The sequence below is a fragment of the Xyrauchen texanus genome, chromosome 2 (assembly GCF_025860055.1).
Source record: "Xyrauchen texanus isolate HMW12.3.18 chromosome 2, RBS_HiC_50CHRs, whole genome shotgun sequence".
Lineage (NCBI taxonomy): Eukaryota > Metazoa > Chordata > Actinopteri > Cypriniformes > Catostomidae > Xyrauchen > Xyrauchen texanus.
The window spans coordinates 23,259,325-23,268,184 of NC_068277.1; the positions used below are offsets into that span (position 1 = coordinate 23,259,325).

General features: G+C 35.4%; 1 pseudogene; it reads left to right on the forward strand.

The window, feature by feature from the left end:
- Positions 1 to 1,455: 1,455 nt before the first annotated feature.
- On the forward strand, positions 1,456 to 6,296 carry LOC127655118 (9,11-endoperoxide prostaglandin H2 reductase-like; annotated as a pseudogene).
- Positions 6,297 to 8,860: the final 2,564 nt, after the last annotated feature.

Sequence of the window (8,860 nt, forward strand, 5' to 3'; positions counted from 1 at the left end):
AATTTATAATCTTGATCCCAATTATCACCTCCAGCTCCTAATTGACTAGGGCCCCATATAGCATGTCTTCATCACCGTCGCTGTTAAAGACCAAAACAGACATTTTCTACATTTCTCTTTTGTCTCTTGCAAACATGTATAGCCTTAAATAATCTATATTAAGCAAACAATCTAAGCCTTCATCGTATTGCCTGCTCCAGTCTCCTCTTCTTATCTGGAACTTGTAAACTTTTTGTCCAGCCTGAAAAAATCTGGTCTCAGGTACCAGGAAGGAAAATGGTTGGATTGACACAGATACTTCGTCCAATGAGGATGAAAAAAAAAAAAGGTCCATAAATAAATAAAAATAATACATGCAAACTAAACTGCACATTCAAAATCCTCGTTATAAAACGTTAATTATTTTCAGTAACAGTTTGCTTCCACCATGATTTTTAAAATCAACAAACTTGGAAAATCGGGGAAAATACAGAGTAATTAGGCAGTTATTCATAATTATGACTTTGTGGTATGCATTCATGTTCGCTTAACTCAGAAATATGATCATTCTGACATGAATTGAACATACCATTATTCATTAGACAGTGATTCTGAATGAATTCAAAGACACATACACAAAAAAAAGTTATATTTTATAGTCTGTGAGAGCTTCTGTAGTTTTTTATCTGCTCAGTTTAATGAAAATATCAAATTACTCAAAAGCTCTAGGCTATTAAAAAATAAATAATAAAAATAATAAAATAATAATTATATATATATATATATATATATATATATATATATATATATATATATATATATATATCAGTCCCCCGATTATCTGTAAATAGTAAACTTAAAAAAAATTCTGTTTACTTAATGGGAATTAACACCCAAAGGTAAAAGTAACAGCTACCGTAAATCCTCGAGTGTTGCGCCAAATGTTTTTATCCGTTGGCAACATTAAATCAAACGGGTAAATGGTTAAGCAGCGTTCCCGCCTCCAGATCATGACAACCAACTCTGATTGGTCAAATGCGACATCCAGTGAGTAGCGAAACCATTTCACTCTCTATGTGTCACTATGACGGAGAGTTCCAGCCATTTATAGAAATGTTCCGCCCTTTTATTGTCACATGATCAAGTTATATTGAGTTGTACAATTGCATCTGTGTAGTAGATAATGCTGCTGCAGGCCAATTTCAAAGTTTTGTCTTCTGTATGTTACAGGTAAATTTTCACTGCACTATTATTTATGTGGAATACATTATAATTAATACCTGTACAGCTTTGATGTCTCTGGCAACTGATTGTCTTCATTGTTTCTAAGAAGTTGTAGGGTGAGTTTATGTCTCTCTGTATTTCAAGTGTTATTGTAATTTTATCTGCAGAGAGCATAATTAATCTACATTCAATCAATTGTATATTGGCTATTTTGCTTTATTTGATCCATTTGCATTACAGTTTCCAAATGTAATGCCTCTGTTGGGTCTGGGAACATTCCTTTCAAGGACAAGAGGACACCTACAATGCTGTGGATGCTGCATTGACAGCAGGTTACCATGCCTTTGACACAGCTGCAGTGTACAGCTGCTTGGGCTTCCGTTGCCTGCTGCCCAAGCATGGGCTCTCATGAGAGGATGTTTTCATCATGGACTCTCATGAGAGGATGTTTTCATAACCACTAAACTTGGTCCCAAGGGTCAGGGCTCCAAAGCCAAAGATGGCTGCCGGAGGAGTCTGGAACAGTTTGGAGTAGGCTACATTGACCTATATCTTATTCATTGGCAAGGTATTCGGGGGCTGCCAGTTGGGGATAAATGAAATCCTGGAAACCATCCCAAAAGCTGGGCAGTTTTGGAGGAATTTTACTCTGAAGGAAAGTTTCGGGCCATTGGGGTATCAAATCATAATGTGGATCATATGCAGAAGCGTCTGAAGTGTTGTAAAGTGCCCCTGGCCATTCTTCGGGTAGTGTTCCACCCAAAGCTGGCCCAAAAGGAGCTGAGAGAACTGTGTTAGGAAAGAGGAGTGGGTATTCAGGGCTACTCCTCTCATGGAACAGGAGATTTTCAGTCAGACCCTGTGGTTCAGCATGTAGCAAGAGAGTGAGGGAGAACATCAGCCCAGGTATTGCTGAGGTCAGCAGAATATTCCAGTACTCCCAAAATCAACCCTAGTGAAAAAAAGGTATACTTTATTGTATTTTAAATATGTTCTTTTTTTCAATTGTATATTGCAAATATACTAACCAAAATTGTACTATCTTTAAATATATTTAAATTATATTAGCATCATGCTTTTACCAATTTTAACAATACAACTTTTAACACACTTTAAAATAATTGTACTTTAGTGTATTATATAAAAATATATTTTAGATAAATATACTTGAAGGGAAAATTCTGTTTATTTTTTAAAAGTGTATTTATTTGCACTTTACTTAAAAATGTATTTTAGGCGAGTGGCCATCAGGCGCAAGTGTAACAATGAGCATTTCAGCAAGAAAAAATAACTATGCGTAGTTCGTGTGTGGCCGCTGTTCCAAATTTTTTGTTTGTTTGTTTCTTTCTTTCTTTCAGCGTTCTTTTTATTTAAAAGCAAGGTTGGTGTAACTGCCTCCCATCGTCAGGTTAAATTATAACATATTATTATTATTATTATTATTATTATTATATTTATAACTTTATGAACTATAATCACTGGCTTCTGGTCACAGCCGTCCTCTATCTGCTTCGCTTTCGCATTTGTCACTTATCACCAGAGCTTATGCTACGCCTACGTCATACGCCGGAACTCAACTCTCTTGTGAACGTGCGGATGGCCGTTACCGTATGCCATTGATAATAGTTTATAAAGTTATAAATATGGATATGTTTCTTAAAAAAAAGCATCACTTCAGAAGGCCTTTATTAACCTGCCTGGAGCCGTATGGATTACTTTTTTGATGGATGGATTTGCTTTTTGGGCTTCAAAATCTAAGTTACCATTCACTCCCATTATAAAGCTTTGAAGAGCCAGGATATTTTTTTATATAACTCCGATTGTGTTTGGCTGAAAGAAGAAAGTCATATACACCTAGGATGGCTTGAGGGTGAATAAATTATGGAATAATTTAAATTTTTGGGTGAACTAACCCTTTAATAATTAAGAACAATGTAAAAGTACAATAAAGTATTCCACTGAATTTGTGATTTTCCAAGTCTTCTGAAGACATGCGATATGATACAGTAAACTAGAAAACAAAGTTTAAAGGAATAGTTCACCCAAAAATTATAATTCACCCTTATACTGAGTGATTTAATCCATGTCTTCTGAAACAATATGTTCTGTTTTGTAACTCTGTAAATCTTGTCATCTCTCTCATGATTTAAAGCTTGATTACATTTACCTGTGCTTGATGTTTGCATTGATCACTGCCGTGGTTATCAAAAATTAATGAATTTTTTTTTTTTTTTGGTTAATTAACAGCCTCTGGTCACTAGAATATATCCAGCACTGAACAGAAATTCACACTTCCTGTTTTTCATTCTCTTATAAGATTCAGATGTAGATGCAGGCTTCAGTGATTTAGATGTTGGACTGCTCACAGTTTTACCTGAAGGCATGCCTGCCAAACGTCCACATGCCCTCAACATGGATGCAATGGAGGGAAGAATTGTCATGGATGATGTCCCAAATTTGCCACATTCTGTATGTCTCCACTTTGCTTTGATCTATGCTCTAAATTTAGACCATCCAAAGACAACGAGGAACACACTTAATTTTATTCAGCGGGTATTTCTGTCTTTGGGAGGAAAGAATCTGAAACCCAAACTCCAAACCCTTAAAAATCGTCTTTTAAGATTAACTTGTTTCTGGCATATTTTGCTGTAATTGTAGTTCAGTTTAAGACTCTTTCCAAAGACACATGCAGGTTTTTCTAAATTGTAAAGGCTCTTTTTCTTTTTTTTTCTTTTTTTTTTTTTTTAAATAAATACTTTTTTGCAGTGCCTGTTCTGCAATGCTCTATACCTTGTTTTTGGTCCAGATATTATGTTGTCATGCAGCATAGTTCTGCAAGAGGTCAAAGTCTTGAGAACAGATTGTTTTAAAGGCATAGTTTTTTTTTTATTGTGTTGTTCTTAGAGTTTCAACTGTTTATTACACAAATAAACAGTTGAGAATTTAAAACTTGTTAAGTGTGTTATTTGAACTAGAAAGTTTACTTAAAGAAAACTGATTGCACGTAGTATTTTAAGTGTACACAACTTAGTGATACAGTAAACTCATGTTGAGATTAGTGGTATTTCAGATGTTAAGTGAAGGAATTGTATTAATTTTAAGTTAATTGACTTAATAGAGTAATCTTACTAATAAATAATTTGTAAGGTTACTAATTCATTTATAGTAAATTAATAAAAAGTATTAAAGGTGGGGTATGTGATTTTCTTTTTTGACCATTTTTTCAAAATAACTTGAAATCCTATTCCTAACCCACTTACTGGCTGTAAATTAGAAGCACTGAAATGAAAATTAAGCAATTTAATCATCTGTGGAACGGGCAGGACTCGAAAAACTCCAGCCGATCATTTTCAAGACCATCTAGAATCATTGGACAGAAAATGTGTCAATCAAATGGTCGTACCATGCCCCCCTCCCCCCACCACCCTGGCGCGCGTGTCCCGTTCGTCATCAGCTGCTTTCAGATGGAGCGGCATTTACTACACAGAGCTGTAGTTCATCACTGACAAGCTGGGCAATTTACCCTTCATTATCACGGCCCAGCTTGTTAGTGAACTACGGCTCTGTGTAGTATACGCCGCTCCATCTGAAAGCAGCTGATGGCGATTTACTAATCAATGAATGCACTTTATGTTATGTGCTTTACTGACGAGATGCGCATAACAATCTCATCTGATAACGTTATATCGGTCAGCCCTATATTTAGCCATAAACTTCGGCGACAACCAGGACGTCCAATATATTTTTATATATTTTATATTTATACAATATATATTTACATTTCAAAAACATCAATTTTCTAACAATACTAATGATTTATGTGACTGTTGAATGTTAATAATATCTGGTGCAACTTACCGCTGAATGTTGTGCCATGTTGACGGTCTTAGCAGGTAAATGGTGACGTCATGCAGAAACTCCAACCTATACTAGCCTGGCTCGCTCTCGCGCATCTGAGTTTTCGCTCGTGCATGATTGCGCGTCCATGTTTTTCGAATGGGTGGAGTCAGGGCCAGCGTTGGAGGAGAGAAGGTAGGACCTTATGAGTTGTGTATTTTCAAAATCTGCCGGCCGTTTTGCAAATCACATACCCCACCTTTAAGTTAACTAGAAATTTACTATTAAGTTTAATAATAACAAGTTGACATTACTTGCATAGGAACATTAATATAACTTATTTTTGCAAAGCAAAATTACTTGCTAAAATTAAGGCAGTCGGTTTCCTTAATTTTTAAGTAAACTGAACATGTCAAATTTTACAGTGTATGCAGGTAACACATTTAAACATTCTGTCTTGTGTAAGACCATGTAATGTTTAAAGTATATTATATAGTGTATGGGGCCCTACAGGTTTCTAGAAAATTCTAGTTCATTTAGAAAAAATATACGAAATGAAACATACTACGTTTCATTGATATGGTTGTGTGTTTTGTTGATTAGAGTAATTGATGGGCAAAAAATTCAATAAATGGGGGTGGTGGGTGGGGCCCCGCCCTGAGTATATTGTACAAAGTATGGCTAAGTAATAATAGATTGTTATTGTAGACAAAGTGTGCAATTTGTAGTATTTTGAATAAGCCAAAGGTGTTACTGAGCATATACTTTTTACTCAAATATAATACACTTATGGTATATTGCTTGCATGTTTCAAAGACACTTGCAATTAATTTGTAATGTATTGAAACACAAATAAAGTACACTTTAATATCACTAATCAAGCATGTAATTACCCTACACTGGCATATACTTAAAGTATACTAAGTATATTTGAAGTTGTTCCAATTTAGCACACAAGTACACTAAATACACTTAAAGTTATGCTTTACTGCAATTTAATTACAACTAAAATATACATAGTACAAAATTAGTTGTTCCAAAAAAGCACACTTCAAGTTAACTAATCATTAACACACTTGAAGCATACTTATAATTAGTACATATTTGTTTTTCACCACGGAAGTCAGACAAAATGCATGGAGGAGAACAGGTGTCTGTTTGACTTCGAGCTTGGTGAGGAGATGGAAAGGCTCTCTGGTCTTGATTGTGCAGAGAAGTTCTGCTGGGATCCAACACGTGTCTTAAAGATGACATGAACTCAAATATTTGACTTATCAAAATTGCAAGGTTCAGATGATATTGTGACAAGTACCAAAGCACAAATATTATACTCACAGCATACATGCCTGTTCTTTGACGATTAGCTTGACAAATTAAATTTGCTTTACAGTTCCATAGTCAACTGCAAGTTAGAAGAACGCAATGCAAAAATATATTAGTCAGACTTCTGCTTGAAAAAACTTAAGACATTAACATGTTGAAATAATTACAGAGACCATCTGGTTAGCTCTAGTTGACAGTAATGCTGTTAGGAGTGGGGTTTTAACTGTATGTCTAGTTGAAATCTCTGATTTACAATTCCTGGTGCACCACAGATAGAACAAATCAACAGAGCATGACCGAACTAAACTCAGGGCTTTTTATGTACGTTACCAAACACTAAAAACATTGGAAAAGAACCATATTTGCATATTACACTTTAGTGAGAAATAAGTGCCACTTGTGTTCAAATGATGGGGTTAATTAGGTTTTTATTAGGCTATATTGTTTACAAACATTAACAAAATAAAACATCAGAATATTTTTTTCATTGTATTGAAAAAGTTACAAGGCATCAAAAATTACATTTTCAAGTAATACCAGTAATGATGATGTTCCCTGTTCATGCTTTCTTGGGTATTTAGACCATTCTTGTTTTTTGGCTCTTGGCTTTTCAGTGTTGAAGCCATTATGCTTGTGGGTTGTAGACCATTCCAAGAGATTTTTATGACTCTAAGATAAAGGGCCCCCCAAAGTGGTCAAAGTCCCTCTACAGTATGAACCCTGTATGTGCAATTATGGATAAAAATGCAATCAAGTGACATTTTATGTTCTTGTATAGAAAACTGTACAAAATATTGTTAAATTCATTAAACGGTGTACAATAAAACATCTTGGACATTTCTGATGTGCCTGTTAACTATTATGCTTTTTGGGATTTTACCTTTTCCTTTAGTTTGTAATATAGCTGTTTGTGCATGTAAAAAGTTCATGCCAAAGGGAGTTACACACTCCCACAAAAAAACACTGCTCCTGAACTGCCTGGTTTACTGTCCAGCCATTACTTCTGTGACTTAGCTATGCCACTATATAACACAATTTGCATAATGCCCACCTAAGGGTAAGCTGAAACTAGGAAAGGTGTGTTACATTTCCGACCCCAAGCTGTTGACCAATCAAAACAGTCTGGGCATTTCAGAAAAAGGGGGCACTTTAAAAAGACAGGCGCTAAACAGAGCGTTTCAGATAGATGTACAGTATGAGAAATATATATATATATTTTTTAACATTAAATCTATTCTAGTAGACCTGCAAATGAGCATAATATGGGCTCTTTAAAAAATATTTAAAATTTTTAATAGTCTTTCCCCTCAAAATGAAAAATCTGTCCAGGATTCATTGTTATGTGTTACATTGCAAAGGGTAACAATCTTTTTTCTTTCAGCATGCCGATATCAGGCTCTCACTTTCATCAAATGTACTGCATAATATTTTGTGTATCAGCATAGCACATGCCAGTGAGAAACAGAATTATTTTCAATATTCAGAGTTCCAGTGCAGCTCATGAAAAGGATTTAAAACCAGTCAATGGAGTTATTCCTTCTCTTCAGTGCAATGCATCCTGTTATTTTATCTCCCAACTGTTATGTACAGTAGACCTCTTTTTCTCTCTTCCATCATTTATTCACATTCAATCAGTCTGCGGGACGTGACTCAGCATCAGACTCTTTGTGGCTCCAGAGGAAGGCCAACCAGCTGGGTGACTGTCGCATTTGACGTGCTGTTCCTGCACTCTTCACTCTCTTCATCTGTCAGTCAGAGGTTTAAGACATAAGAACAACAGTTTCATTCTGCATTTGTGTTGTTGAATAAGTAGGTTAAATAGTTTTGCAAAATGTTTATTTCTCCATTGATTAATTCACTACTCCTCATGGAAACTGCATTTCTATTTCTTTAATAGTCCAACCCCCCCCCTTCTCCCATTATAATTATAATCCCATATAATTATTATTATGATATTATTTTCTAACCCCTTTATCGAGGAGGATGTCAAACTCATCACTCATTCTCCTCAGCTGCTGGCCGTATTTCTTAGCTGCCCACAGAGCAGGGGGAGCAGAGCGAGATCGACGTCTGAAAAGATCACCTCCAACCAAATTTTCTTCCTCTCCTGCCCCCGTCACCAGCAGGTCCTCCTCATTCATCGAGTGAATCCTCAATTGCCTCCCGAATTGCTCTCCTACAATGACATTTGATATGAATGACCCTTACCATCTAACATTAGGACTAAACTTAGATAGACATTTCCTTTACAGACATTATTTTATCCATTAATGGGTCTAAGGGATGAATACAAAACGAAGGCTAAACACAGAGGTTATTCACAGGAGTTTGTGTATAGATTGGCTTTCAGTAGATTATTTTACTCATATTTGCTTAAAGGAATAATGCACCCAAAATGGTAATTATCTCATTTTACTCACCCTTATATTATACTTTCAAACTCAAATGACTTTCTTCAGCGGAACACAAATAAAGATCTTTTGAAGGTTATATGATG